Raw genomic sequence first — 16,197 nt, forward strand, 5'->3', positions numbered from 1 at the left:
CAGACCAGATATTGGGGATTCTACACTAACTTCTCCATTTTCATTATCTACATTTAAGTTCATATAACATAATCAAATATGAAACTTATATAGGGCTTATAGCTTTAGAAAGAAAGACTATAACAACAGGTATTGTATATAATGAATGCATTAAGGTGACATGTGTCCCTCAGATGACTTTTTGGTCTCTTCTCTAATAGTTCCTTATTGTTTCACTCTTGTTCCATTATTTAGACATCCAGCCATATTTTTATCACTGACACTATTTTATCATCATTAACATGCTTTAAGTTCCTTTATATCCATGTAAAGCCCCAAACTTGAAAATAGCACAATTATTTTAATTATTATGTTTAGAACCGTGTTATTAATACAACTGTTTAAATGAAATAAGTGTAATATATACTAGTAATCTAACGCTCTCATAAAAAATTTACATACTACTATCCAAGATGCTGTGAACTTTCAGGACCTTAATCAAATTATTTTTTATCTTAATCAAGTTATATTTTGGAAAACATTTCAACAAAATACAAGAGAGCTTTTCATAGAAATGTCTAACATGTTCTCTTTATAATTAAATACAATTCAATACAAGTCATCACTAATATTCTACTATTGAAGTAATGAACCTGTGAAAAGAATAGGACAATCAAGTTGTATCACACTTATTGCAGTTTTGTTTATTTTAGAAATAAACCATTCTAACGGATAGTCTAACAGTCTACCTAAAACTACTATTTACTTGCATATTTTGTGTAAAATTAGTTTCTATTATCTGTGATGGTTAATTTTGAATGTCAGCTTGGATAGACTATGGTACCCAGTTATTCAGTTTAAAACACTAATCCAGGTTGTTGTGAAGGTATGTTGTAGAGTGGTTAACATCTACAATCAAATGACTTCAAGAAAATATCTTTGATAATTTGAGTGGGACTTATGCAATCACTTGAAAAGCCACAAGAACAAAGCTGAAACTTCCTTGAGGAAGAAATTCAGTCTCAAGACTACAGCATTAACCCTTACTAGAGAGTCTCCAAATTTTTATCTATACTTCAGACTTCTCCCTTAGATTTGCCAGTTCCAATAATCATGTGAGCATATATATATTCACAAAACTGTAGCACTTTGCTTTTGTGTACAAATAGACTTAAAGAAATGAAACAGTTTTGAAACAATCTATAATCTATTTTTGAACTATGAATGTATATGTGCGTTTGTGTGCACGTGTATTGAGATATAAGTATAAGAGGTGGAATTGTGTAGAAAACTTCTTTATTCTTAAATGTACTTTGTATTTAATTTTTAGCTCTGGAATGAAAAACATAAAAATTAAAAAAGGAATTCTTGATATAATATTTGCTATTTATCTCTCAGGGTCATTTTCTTCAAAATTATCTGTAATTTATTGTGTATATTTGTGTGAAGCACAAAATTAATTAAAGATTAGAGGACATTATCTATATCTTACCAGTTTGTTATCTGTGCTTTATTTATATCTCTTAAAACAAATCATACAATGTTATTTAGCCATTTTGCTTCTGGAGTGATAAGTTTATTGATTCCAATGATTGAATATGTGTAGGCCACAAAGTATATAACAGTGGCCTTATCTGTATATTGATAACATCAAAGATAAGAAATAAAAATATTAAAATAATAAAAAACAACCACAAAATAAAGGAAGAGTCTGACACTAACCAATGAGAATAGTGTTCTATGAACTGAAGAAGTCAAGCAAACTAATTTTGTGTAACTAAATGCACTGACTTACAAACAAGAAAAACATTATTAGAGTAATATTGTGACTTCAATTATTGTCAAAGGTTCTTATGAAAGAAAATTCCACTTATTATCATTTTATAAAATATATATATGCCTAGTTTTCCCTTCAAAAAAATAATAGCACTCTTTTTTCTACCTTATAAATATTCAAGTGACAATGAGATTTATTAAAATTAAAAAATATGAATGATATTAAATAAAAACAGATTTTCTGCAAATGCTACCTACAAAGGAAACACTAGATAACAAAGAAATCTGAAATATTCATATAATGTCCAGGGCCTAGTAAGTTACATAGGAAAGGTTTGTCCTCTTCTAATTTAAAGAGAAAAGAAACTAGAAGACATGTCAATGCACACAAACAACTCTTGAAATTTGTATATATAATGACATTAAACTAAAAATATCCATATGAGGAAATGAAAACTGTCCTTATTATTGGATATACTAGTGAACAACATTCAGTGATTAAAATTAATTTATAAAAACTATTCCTAAAATATTATAGCTTAAAACTTTCCCTCAGGCTATGGTTCTAAACAACACAACTTATATTTCTGACATAATCAAGTGGAAATAGAATCAGAAATGAATACCCACACCACAAGAATTTATTCTTAACTTAAATTCTTTCACTTAAATACCACCCTTAAGATAAAGGATTTTTCTTTAGCGACCCAGTTTTTGTTGCTCCTGGCAAGAAAAAACCTTTAATATAATCATCATTCAATGGACATTTTTATAAAACTCTTTCTTATCGTATTACAGTACTTTCACTATCACTATTCCTAATTAAATTCAGTATTTTTAATTTTATAATAAAAACTATGTGTATATTAGAATTCCAATTCCAAGCTTTTCAAGTCTTTGCCCCCTCAATAATTATATGTTCATTCAAAAAATAGACCCAAGGTTATTAAACACAAACATAAACACAAACACATCTTGAGTGAAATGCCTTAAAATGTTCACAGTTTAAATTGTGGGAAAATAATTTTCTTTATTCCTCTTTTATTATTTGAGTACAATTGTTCTCATGATCATGTAAGTTTTCATGGTAAAAAAATGTAATAAAATAGTTTATATTTCATTTTCTTTCATTTCCTTCAGGAGGAAAAAAATCACATTGCACTGGGTTTAACAAAGACTTTACACAAAGTAGTGATGCACAAACTTTTGCCTCATGGCACATAGGATATTTTAGGGCACAGTAGGTTAAACAGGGCTGCCTGAGCCAACAGCAATAAGTCCAGTCGCCTGGCCTCCCAGATGCTGAGGCCATCAGTACCTTGGCACATTGGCAACTCATAAACTCTACACCAGTTTGCCATACTTCGATGGGGAGCTCTGGGTAATGTTAAGACTTAGTATTATACAAACATGTTAATTACTCTTCAGAGCACTGCGACTAAATGTTTGGTAGTACAATTTCCATTAATGATTCTCTTGCTTACTTGTTTGATGATTAGGTTTTCAGAATCAACTAGAAGAATGTGAAATAATAATCAAGTATTTGTCTCTTAATGTTATATATTGAGGTTAAATATAATAGCTTTTCTCAGTATTTTTCTTTGATTTTTATGGGTAAATATATTTTCCAACAAAATAAATCAATGTTTAATACTGAGAATCTTATGCTCTTGGTATCTTGTAAAGTGAAATGTTAAGCCTTTCTATTTCAGATGATTATCTTTAAAATTAAAAAGTGTATTTTATAATATCCTTGTTTATAATTATTTGCATAAGATTCAGGACTATTCTATAAATATATTACTCTAAGCCATTGCTATATATTGGGTGTGGCTAAACATAGGAAACATAGGTATTTAACATGTTAATCATCACTAATTGAATAACAAATAAATGTATGAGTTGTTAAATAGTGTATAAATTAAACAGCATTAAATTATCTTACTTAATAAAACAAGTAAATCACATTGGACTTAAGCAGGACTAAAATAGTGTATTAGTTTTTTACATAATAATAATTTTGCTTTATAAAGTTATATTTTAAATAACCCTTCCTTCATTGTCACCCCCTTTAAAAAAATTTTCTGCTATGGTCCCTCATTCTGACAAATAGCTTTGAACAACATTTTTCACCCTTGTGACTACAAATGTATTCCTTAATCCTTCCAGTAATGATTTCTTCTTGCCACTGAAGAAACTTCTGTGAAGTATATCAGTGACTATCTACTATCTAAACCTGTAGCACTTTTTTAATTTCTTTTTTATTTGATTTCAATAGCACATAATCCAACTGGCCTCCCAGTATTTTCTTGCCTTCAATCAAAATACCCACCTTGGGTTTTGCTTTTTTATTGTTGTTTTGTTTCTACTGGTTTATTTTTCTGTAAGTGTCCCTAGAGTATTAATGCATAAAGACTCAGAATTATGCCTCCAAACTCTAGCCCAATATTTAACAATTCTTGAGTATTCAATTCTTTCAAAGATGGTGGGTCCAAAACTGAATTATCTTTCATTAGCATCCCAAATACCCAGTTAGCCAATTAAAAAAAAACTATAAGATATCTAAGGCTCACTTATCTTCATTATCTGTCATATCCAGTGATTTACTAAACCCTCCAAATGCTACTTCCAAAATAATTACTACATCCATTCTTTATTTTTTATTCTTGAAAACCCCACCATCATTTTGCTGGGTAAGACACTTATCTGTTTTCAAGAATATTATGAGTCTCTTGAATTCCCTATCAAGAGACTCTTAAAGCTGCAGCATTATCATCCATATTGATACTACAGTCATTTGTCAGATGCAATCCTAATGAGATTAATTATTCTGCTTAAGATACAGTTATGAATTATTATTGCCTACAAGCAAAGGTCTAAGCTTTGTGTAACGCTGTAAATCTTTCTAACCGATATTACATTAGCCTATTATTTGAATCACAACTCTTTCTCCAAAGCAGACATTTTCTTTGTGTTGGTTATCCATATCACTCTGGGAAATTAATGGGGGTCAGATATTTCTTTCTTCTAGTTTTAGATTATTTGTCAAGCAAGTGCTACTCCTAAGAGTCGGAACCTAAAAGAAATTATGAAATTTGAGAAATAGTGGCAGGAATGACAGCATGGAATGCCTAGGTATCTCTATACCAGGTAGTAACATGAATAGTTATTTTCTTGGGGTTCATATTGCCTTATTTCTGGCTTACTCTGTTAAACAGATTCTCGAATCTTCCCCTTGAATCTGGAACATATCAGATATCATCCCAGTTAATTTATTTCTCTTTAAGTTAACCAAAACCTGTCTCTTATTTTCAACTAAGAGCTGCAACAGATAAAACCCCATCACAGGCCTGGCAGGGGTGGCTCAGCAGTAGAATGTCAACCCAGGAACCAAGAGGTCACCAGTTGATTCCTGGTCAGGGCACATGCCCAGGTTGTGGGCTCAATCCCCAATGGGGGCCGAGCAAGAGGCAGCTGATTGATAATTTTCCTCTATCATCAATGTTTCTATCTCTCTATCCCTCTCCCTTCCTCTCTCTTTCTCTCTCTAAAAATAAATAAAAAACATATTTTAAAAAAACCATCACATATGATCATAAAGGTACATTGTAAAATATCACACCAAACTTTTACACTGTTCTGATTTCCAGGAATTATTTTCTTGTTCTTATAGTATCTTAAAATATTTCTATTCTTTATCCAAGAAATACATGTCTCTTCTATTGTTTTATACTGTGATAGTCTGCATACCACCGAAGCTGAATTACTCAATTACTTGTTATCCCTATCTATATTTTATATTTATATAGAACTATGCATTTCATCATGATTATTTGTGACTTTCAGGTTCCCTCCCTTTTATTTTACACTTCTGATATTAACTGGTAGACTATCCTAATTGTTTCACAAAGCAAATGAACACTCATATATCTTAGCACCTTTTTATCTTTTCCAATTTTCTAGAGTCAAAATCTACCTTCTATGCAGCCTTCCTAATTGCATATTTTATAAATTCACTTTTAAAAACAAGAAATAATAATAAATATATTGCAGATGAAACAATGATTAGAGGATTCATAAATGTACACAGTTCATATCTAAAGTGATCCAAGACAAATTTGTGATTTTTAGACAGCCAATTCTATTCATTACTTAGAGAACATCAATTAATGAATATTAATAAGGAAAGAGGAAGATCAATTTGAAATTCTGTTCCTAACTGATATTATTCTTTTAATGTTAAGAATCAGATATTAACATTAGAAAATAAAAGAGAAAGGATTTGGATTGAATATGCTTATGATAACAAAATATCCATAACCTACAAATATATACAATGCTGTAGAATCTTGATTTCACATAGCTTTTTATTTCTAATAATGATAAAAGGCCAACTGTATCATACTCAATTAAATATTATACAACTATTAAAAATCTATTGTGAAATATAATATTGCAACATATAAAGTACATACAACCAGTTAGCTACTACAAAAAGCACGCTTGGAATTATAACAACAGATTTTAAATATGTAAATATGCACAAGAAAAACACTAGAAAAGAATAATGCAATATGCTATCAGAAATTGCTTAGATGCTGCAGTAATAGCTTCAATTTTATTTTTAAATTTCTCTTTATTTTCTCTCACTTCCTTTGTTTTAATTACTTTTCATTCTCTTGAGAAGATTGTCATTTTAAATTATTTTGTTTTCATTGCTTTTTATTATTTAGAAGTTGAAGCTAAAATATAGAAATATAAGTCTCATAGTCCTTGTGTTTTCTTTATAATTGGGAATTCTAGACCCATTTCTATTTGATTATGCCATTATGTCTGCGAGAACACTGGTGTGTTCTATGGGCAGCGGGTGACATAAGGTTAAATGCACTAAGTCCTCTACTGTGCCTGAGCCCTCTTTCTGTGAAGCAAGTTGATTAGCCTTGGAAGAGAAGAGGTTTTGATGAAGAGCTGCTTTTGACCCCCATTGCATAGTTGGAACTGCACACATCTAATCAGAAGAAAATGATATCTCTTTACAGGAAGACGACCCTTTAGCAATAGACACTGACTCCTTCACCTGCATAGAGATGGGCGTGGCTGCAGAAAACCACTGTGTTTAGGTACTGCCCTTTAGAGCAGGGGTTTCTCTGGAGTTTCTTCTCCCTGAAACTCAACCCATCCAAACAGGGACTGCTGGGACTACACTCTTTGTAAACGAAAAGCCAACCAATGCCACAATATTCCAAAGCAACTGTACATTGTCAATAGTTTATTGACAGCCTCATGCATCAGGGAGTGTAACATTCTCACACATAGCTCAGATCAAGTTACCTCTTAGTGCAAAATCCTTGAAAGGCTCCTCATTTCAAACAGAGCAACTGAGGCCCTAAGTGACCTCACATTGCGATTGTGTCTCTTGTTTCATCGCTCACATTCTCTCCAGACCACTTAGTTCCAGTTATTAACACTCCCTGAAATATTAATTTCCTCGATTCTTTAGTATTTCACCAAAAACACTTGGCTCACTCCAACTCGTGGCTTTTCCATTAGCTATTTTCTCTAACGAGATGCGTTCTATCCCAGGGATTCCTATGGCTAACTCCCCTTTCACCTTCCATCAGCGGTAGTTCCTTTTCAATAAAGCATACTCTGAGCACCAATCACAATGTGCCAAGTCAGCGCTATACATGTCAACCCCTCAACCTCTAAACTTTGGTATTGTGTCTTCTTTTTTTATTTTCCTGTTACAATTTTTTACCTTCTAAACAACTATATGATTCACTTATTTATTGTGTTTATTGTCTGTCTGTTGCAACTGTAACAGAGTGAAATGCTTGGCTTCTTTGGCTCATCTAGCTCAAGCCTAATTTGTTCCAGGACCTTTAGGTTAATAGATTCTGTTGAATCTTGCATGTAGCATTTGGAGGAATTCTGCAGCAGATTGAGTTTTACAAAAACTGCCCCTTACTGGAAACTGCCTCTCCCAAGGAGATGTTCAACCTCATACCTGGAATCACATCAACTAGACTCAACACACTTAAGTACAAAGAAGTTTCATGATCCTCCTGGGATCCCTGCTGGTGCCCAAATGTCTATCATCCCTTACACCCCCCCCCCGTTTCCCCCTTCCCTTAATGTAAAAGGAGCACGCATTCTGTACCTCCTCAAGAGGGTTCTTAAGATGCTAGTCCACCATCTTCTTGGATTTCTGGTTTTGCAAATAAAGTTGCTTTTCTTACCCCAGCACCTTGTTCCTTGACTTATTGGCTGTCATGTAGTGAGTGGTACAAGCTGGAATTTGGTTACAAAACCTAATATTAAAATTTAAGTTCTAGAAGATTAGAAGATTTTAATCTGAAATGCATCAACTTATTGATGCATTTCAACCAGACACACACACACACACACACACACACACACACACAGGCACACACACACTTTCTGAACATAATAGGTGATCAGCAACTATTTGTTGAATTAATTGAATCCTTGTTTTCTTTTGTGTTTTCCTCAAACTAATCACATTAATTTATTAACTTTACTATTGACTTTATATTACCCTTCTGTTTTATGACTCTAAATGACAGAGCATGCTGTGTTCCTGGCAGTGGGTAGATGAAATCGGTTTAAAACAGTATTTGTTACAATTAAAGAACTTTCCATTGACATATATAATTTTTGTCAATTCAACATCCAATTTCCTTTAATCTGGTATTAGAACCTCTTACTTTTTTATGGAGAAATATCCCTTTTATCTGTGCCAGTCCTATGTGTTTGAGATGGGATCAAGATACAGCCCCACTTAACCAGGAATTGAATTATAAGATTTAGAATCTTTAAAAAAGTCTCTTTTACACTAGTTTCAGGAACTCTGGAATATTCAATTCTAAATTTTCATACTCTGATCATATATTCATATATCTCCAGACCTCTGTTCTTCCCACTGCTTATGTTTATGACTCCAAAAATATTGCTATTTTTAACTTATTCCATTTAAAGGCATCTTACCCTTTCTAGTCTGTCTCTAAAATAGAACCCATGTTTCTGTCAATGCTCTTCAGCATTGCCTTATTGTTGCCTCTAGAATATGGGTCATTTAAATTGTTTCTACTTACTGAAACTATGAAATGGTTGATTAAATCAACTCTTCAGCATTGCCTTATTGTTGCCTTATTATTCTAGCACAGACATGATAAAATGCCTAGAATGTGGGTCATTTAAATTGCTTCTACTTACTGAAACTATGAAATGGTTGATTAAATCACCTGCACACACTAGTATCTTTATAATATTTTCTCTTGATTCTAAAGTGTGTCTTCAAAACTGTCTGCAGTTCTTTCATTTTCCTAGTCAACATTCTTTCCCATTAACAAAGTAGAAATTTTCAATATGTTCCCCTCTATTTGGATCATCTCCCAATTACAATCCTATTCATTACCAGCAGACTCCTTAATATTTTGCTTCAGGGAGAAAATACAGCCCTTAATTTCTTACACACCATCAATAAATATCAACATCTTTCCTTCCTATTTCCCATAATAGTGTCACAAGGTTCTTCCTACATGCAGTCAAGTTGCCAGCACGTGGTCTGGATCCCATCACTAACTTCTTCAACAGAAATACCATTTCACTAAATAGCTCCTCATTTTCTAATTCTCTCAACAACATTCACTGAAAATTACTGAATTTCTACCTTAGGCCAGCTGTGTTCTAGGGATTAGAATAGAAGGACTAAACAGTCAGCCTGGGTTTCAGAAACTTACCCCTTGTTTTGATGAGTTATATAATATTTAAATAATCACACTTAAGATGAACAATTTCAAAATGGATGTTTATATGAAAGAGGTGAAATAAGTAGATAATTTGATAAATAATTTAATGAAGTAGGACCTCAGGGAGGCTTCCCTAGAGTAGTGATTATTTAGATAACAGAGGCTAAAAGGCATTTTTGAAATGCCGTTGGGAAGTGTTGAGAAGCAAGAAATAACTCTGCAGCTGGAGTGAGCATGAGATTTTCATACAACAGTAAAATAATAAAAGCCGGATGACTGAAATGCAGAAAATTGAGATATCTGTGGATGCTGAAGCTGGGAAAGTATATGCAAATCAACTAGGTGCTGTGTTATTTGCATAATCAAGTTTCAGTGCTTAGAAGAGAAATCATTCCAGATATTCCAAACATGAAGAGAGTTAACGCAGGAAATTAGGACCTTTAAATGTTCTTGGAGTCACTGGAGAAATATCATTTTACATGCTGCCACATGACTAGCTATGTAGGTCACCTTCACAAAGCCTTTCCGAAGATCAGAAGGCCGTTGCCTTTAGTACTGACATCAATACTACCAGTACTATTAGTACTATTTCTTCACGTAAACATATGTCTAAACATGAAATGCGACCCTGGTAATCATAAACACTAAAGTCTCTCAAAATTTATTTTTCAACATCATAGCATCTGGCTGTAATAAAGAATTTGAACTTAAAATTCTGTTTCTGTTTCAGGGAAGCACATCTCAGTGAGAGATTATAATTCCTATCTTAAGCCCACACTGCTAATTAGCCTAGGAAATGAAGTATTTATTCACTCATTGCAATTCCGAAAGGTGCTTGGATCTGAGTGAAATGGATGCTGAGTGAAAATATACCATAAATTGTACACTATGTAAAATGCATTGGCTTTTAACCTGAAATCCATATAATCCATTAAGTAGTTTTAATATATTGTCATGTTTGCATTTTGGAAACATCAGGGTTTACAGTATTTAGAATGGCTTAAAGAGATGCAGAATGGATTTTTGGAAAGAAGTTTGAAAGCTATTGCAGTGCTGGTCAAAGCCGAGAAATGATAGGAAACCGGATTTATGTTATGGCCATGTAAGTAAAAGTACAGATTTTTAAAGCAGTAAGGGAATAAACTGGTCAGACTTGTGCATTTATTAGTGTAGTTTTCTATGAAGCAGAATTTAGACAAAGGTTTAAGTGCAATAACTCTTTTTATATGATTCAGAGAAGCACTAATCAGGCAGGTAGGATGTGAGATGAAAAAGGAATGGAGACTAATTCAGATGTGTTATCAAAAAATGATTCCACTGTGGACACTTGGAGCCCATTGCTGCTAAGTTCTTCAGGAGACAGTGTAGAGAATTCCTGATCATAGTCCTATACAAGGGGAGAGGATGCTGGGGAATGAATCTTCCAAATCCCACACATCATTATCTAAAGATTGCTTCTAAATTATTCACTTTCCAGCATTTCCAATCTGCCCCGCATGATATCTGAGTATGCCAGAGAAAGACATTGGGTGAAGTGTTACAGGCACTTGTAATAGCTAGCCAGGAGCATAAACATGAATAAGAGCCATGAGGATATGGATAGGAACGTAGCAGCATCTGCTGCAAAAAATGGAATGAATATAGATGTTATTGAAGAAGAAGATATCAAAGATAGCTGTGAGATTTACATTATGAACAAATAAGTAAATATCAATGTCTTTTACAACCACAAAGAACAACAGAAACCATGTATCGAGAGAGATTAAGAGCACGATATTGAGAATAGTGGGGTTGAGGTGCCATTGATATATCTGTAGAGATGTCAAGTACATGAATACATGAATTATAATCCCAGAGAAGATATATGAGTAGAGTAGTGGGGATGAGGTGTCACTGATATATCTGTAGAGATGTCAAGTAGGCCCTGAATACATGAATTATAATCCCAGAGAAGATATATGAGCTGGGAATTTACATGTTGTACATATTAACACTATGTTGGTGCAGAGGTCATTGTGGCTGATGTCACTGTCTTGCTCAGATTCGCCTAGCCACGCCTGTGCACCCATGCCCCGTGTGTTATTTGGGGTAGTAAAGAGCTCACAGCTCTTCCCTCTCTATAGAACTTTCCTCATTTAGCATCAGTCTCTTCACCTGAGTTTTTAATTTAGCACCACAAAGATGGCCCATAACATATCCATGGCCACCACGTTCCATTTGTCTAGCCATAGTTAGACTATTTCAAACAATTTTATTGCTTATTTTTTTCTTCTTCACATTCCTATATTACTCCCCAATCCATTATATTATTTCCTCATAAACAATCTCTCAATAAATCTCATGCACCTTGATCCCTGTCTCACATAAATAAAATGCAGAAGCAGTTGGCACAGAACCCCACATCACCTACAGTTGCTGCACTCATGCTTCAAGCTCAGCTCACACCTCTGGTCTCATGGAGGATTTGTTTTGAATTGCTGACAGAAGAGGAAATATCCCAGCCTCAGTTTACTCATGTGTTCCCTGGGGCTGTAGGTGGAGAGGTGAGAATATCCTGTTGCTGAAACACAGCTCCACTCAGGGACTGCCATCAAAAGCAGTTATGAAAGAAAATCTCCTGTTAAAGAACCTTAGACATTCTCCTGGTCATTAACTTTCTGTGGAGAGGAAAATGACCTGAAGTAAAAGTGTGCACAGAGTCCTGGGCAGTGGCCAACGGCTAAGCTGGTCTGAGGTCTGAAAGGGTAAAGATTGGGAGATTGAGGACAATGAGGCATGAGGAAGAGATAAATATCATCCTACTGAAGGTGGCACATGGTGTAAAGATCTGTCATGACTCCTTATCCCTCACCAGGAGTGGACTCCACTTAAGAAACACTAAATAACAAAATGGACATGATGACACACCCAGATAATATCAGTTAGTCTGTGTTGTTGGCTAAATCCAGGCTCTCATAAAGGCACATACCCATAGTAGCAGAGATGGGTGCTACACATGGAAAGTTGGAGAAAATGAGGCCTTACATATTCTGGATTCTGATCTTACTCTACTAGAAATTATCACTAAAGTCACTGATGGCATCCTTATTATAAAACCTAATAATAATTCTATTTCCATTCCCATGACTTCCGGTGGATTTGAGAATATTGAATACTCTCTATGTTGCTCAGTTCATTGCTTTTGACATTTAATGAACTATCCAAGTTTTCTTTCTTCTCTAGAACTATTTAGTCTTGTGGAAGATGGGTGTTTTCATTGTCTTAGTTGGCTTTTCCCATTCCTCTCCCTTGGGAATTTTATTGATGCCCAGGATTTTAATCAGATTTAATCAAGTTTAATCAAAGATTCTAAGAAGCTCTTTTATTCAATATTGAGACAACATGGGATATCAAAAATAGGTACATAATTGTCACGGGAGATAGAAGAGAGTGATTTTATTTGTATTTTCTGGGTTTCCAGGAGCTAGGGTAGAGGGGTAATGAAAAGTGTTCTTACTTTTCATGGTCCTTATGTTGCATTACTATTAAAATTAATAAACTATTATTAAAAATTTAAAATAAGTTAAATAGAATGAAAAAGCTTATGTAGGTAAATTCATTTCTTTATAAATGGCTTTTATTAAGCAATTTAAAATGTTAAACTATTTTCATTGTGAAATACAATACACATATAGAAAATGCTGCAAATTGAAAGTGAAAAGCTCAATAAGTTATAAGCTCATTCATGCAACCTTCACCCAAATCAGAAAAGGACCTCTATTAGGACCCAACATGCCACCCTCTCAGCCCCTTCTTTATCAGTCTTCTCCCTCCTTCCAAAAATAAATGTCTAGATTTTATGATAATCCATTTCTTTCTTTCCTGTATACATTTAGATCTAAGACGTGCATACCTAGGCACTCTTTTTTAATGCTATATTAATGTTATATTGATAACACAACAAAAAGATTTATTTCTAAACCTAGTTGGACTTTGAAACTCTGAGGCCCCAGAACTGCTTTTCTTCCCTAGTATGCATGAAATTTAAGCTTTCTAGCTGAAGCACGTTTCTACTTGAGCAGACAGTTGAATGAATTATTTTTGTTGACTGTGTAGCCTGCAGTGACAATTCTCAGGGGTTTTAAAGGATTTGTGGCACTTATCTTACACTTTCCTATTTATTGCTGGATTTACTTGTCTGTTCTGGGAGACTGTTTACTAAATTACTAAAAGCATCTCTCATAATTCCTGAGGGTTTGCAATATTTGTCTCATATATAAAGTCAGAATAGTAAATAATTTCCCTAAACATTTCCTGATTCAACTTTTAATGACTCTTAAGACACTAATAAAAGTGGCTTCTACATTATTATTCCATACTTCTACTCTTGTTTTTATTGGTAAAAAAAAATTACCATTAAATAAACTAAATTTTGTGGTAGATAAAGAACAATAAATTCAACACTACTTTTCAAATAAAGCAAAATACCATCATGAATTTTTTGTTTTGTTTTGTTTTTGGCATAGAAATGTGTGACTTAGGATACTGCATTTGCTTAGAGTTTATTGATTGTTAAAATAGTGGCCCTGGCCAGGTAGCTCATTTAGTTACAGCATTGCCCCCATATGCTAAAGATTTGAGTTTGATCCCTGTGGGGGCCCTATCTAGAGTGCACCAGATGTTTAAGGCCACTCTGAGTATGGGAATCCTAATCAGGGTGTTCAAGGTTACTTTGCTATATGCAGGGGCAAGAAGCAAGGACACAGCCCTCTTACTATACGTACACTATGCAAGTGTGCCCTTCTATAACCCAAAAGAATAGGTTCACTATTTGGCAAGAAGCCTTTTTTGTCTAAGTTAGTATTAAAGAATGTTATTGACCAGCAGGCAGGGGCCTGAGAGGCGGCTGCTTAGGGAGGCTGTAGCTCTAAGGATGGCTCCTGTATAGCTCCTATGTTGGAGGCTACTGGTATTTTGTAGGAAAGATGTATTGTTATCTAGCTGGTGTACAGCTACTATATGGGACTTTACTTTGAAGAACTGCTTTGTCTAATAGCTCCTGTCATAGTGATGGCTACTTGGGCTACAATAAAGACTCTCTTATATACCCACAACTTCTCATGGCTTCTCTGTCAAATACCTGGCGTCCCAGGAGATCCCGTCCCTAAGAGAGTCTAGGACCTGACAATCCCCAATCAGGACACACACAAGTATCAACCAATGAATGCATAAATAAGTGGAACAACAAATCTCTCTCTCTCTCTCTCTCTCTCTCTCTCTCTCTTCTCTCTCTCTTTCTCATCTCTCTCTCCAAATCAATCAATCAATAAAAAATAGTTTGAATTTCACATATATTGTATGGTCTTTGACTATAATAAGTACTAGAGGCCCGGTGCACAAAAATTTGTGCACTTGCGGGGGGGGAGGGGGGTCCCTCAGCCTGGCCTGTGCCCTCTTGCAGTCTGGGACCCCTTGGGAGATAACGACTTGCTGGCTTAGGCCTGCTCCCAGGTGGCAGAGGGCAGGCCCAATCCCTAGGTGCAGCCCCTGGTTGGGCTCAGAGCAGGGCTGATTGGGGAGTTGGGGCGCCGCCCCCTGTCATGCACAGAGCAGGGCGGATTGGGAGGTTGCGATGCCACCCTCAGTCACGCTCAGGGTAGGGCTGATTGGGGGGTTGGGGCACCGCCCCCTTATCAGTCTTCTCCCTCCTTCCAAAAATAAATGTCTAGATTTTATGATAATCCATTTCTTTCTTTCCTGTATACATTTAGATCTAAGACGTGCATACCTAGGCACTCTTTTTTAATGCTATATTAATGTTATATTGATAACACAACAAAAATATTTATTTCTAAACCTAGTTGGACTTTGAAACTCTGAGGCCCCAGAACTGCTTTTCTTCCCTAGTATGCATGAAATTTAAGCTTTCTAGCTGAAGCACGTTTCTACTTGAGCAGACAGTTGAATGAATTATTTTTGTTGACTGTGTAGCCTGCAGTGACAATTCTCAGGGGTTTTAAAGGATTTGTGGCACTTATCTTACACTTTCCTATTTATTGCTGGATTTACTTGTCTGTTCTGGGAGACTGTTTACTAAATTACTAAAAGCATCTCTCATAATTCCTGAGGGTTTGCAATATTTGTCTCATATATAAAGTCAGAATAGTAAATAATTTCCCTAAACATTTCCTGATTCAACTTTTAATGACTCTTAAGACACTAATAAAAGTGGCTTCTACATTATTATTCCATACTTCTACTCTTGTTTTTATTGGTAAAAAAAAATTACCATTAAATAAACTAAATTTTGTGGTAGATAAAGAACAATAAATTCAACACTACTTTTCAAATAAAGCAAAATACCATCATGATTTTTTTGTTTTGTTTTGTTTTTGGCATAGAAATGTGTGACTTAGGATACTGCATTTGCTTAGAGTTTATTGATTGTTAAAATAGTGGCCCTGGCCAGGTAGCTCATTTAGTTACAGCATTGCCCCCATATGCTAAAGATTTGAGTTTGATCCCTGTGGGGGCCCTATCTAGAGTGCACCAGATGTTTAAGGCCACTCTGAGTATGGGAATCCTAATCAGGGTGTTCAAGGTTACTTTGCTATATGCAGGGGCAAGAAGCAAGGACACAGCCCTCTTACTGTACGTACACTATGCAAGTGTGCCCTTCTATAACCCAAAA

At 34.7% G+C, this 16,197-nt stretch overlaps 1 long non-coding RNA gene across 1 annotated transcript; it reads right to left on the reverse strand.

The window, feature by feature from the left end:
* Nucleotides 1–5,183: 5,183 nt before the first annotated feature.
* Nucleotides 5,184–14,784, reverse strand: LOC106726540. The gene is made up of 3 exons (XR_001362608.1): nt 14,693–14,784; nt 7,224–7,226; nt 5,184–5,196 (listed from the first exon to the last, which is right to left on the reverse strand). It is a non-coding gene; the product is annotated as an uncharacterized LOC106726540 (long non-coding RNA).
* Between the last annotated feature and the right edge of the window lie 1,413 nt (nt 14,785–16,197).

Source organism: Myotis brandtii, unplaced genomic scaffold (assembly GCF_000412655.1).
Source record: "Myotis brandtii unplaced genomic scaffold, ASM41265v1 scaffold28, whole genome shotgun sequence".
In the NCBI taxonomy this organism is placed as follows: domain Eukaryota; kingdom Metazoa; phylum Chordata; class Mammalia; order Chiroptera; family Vespertilionidae; genus Myotis; species Myotis brandtii.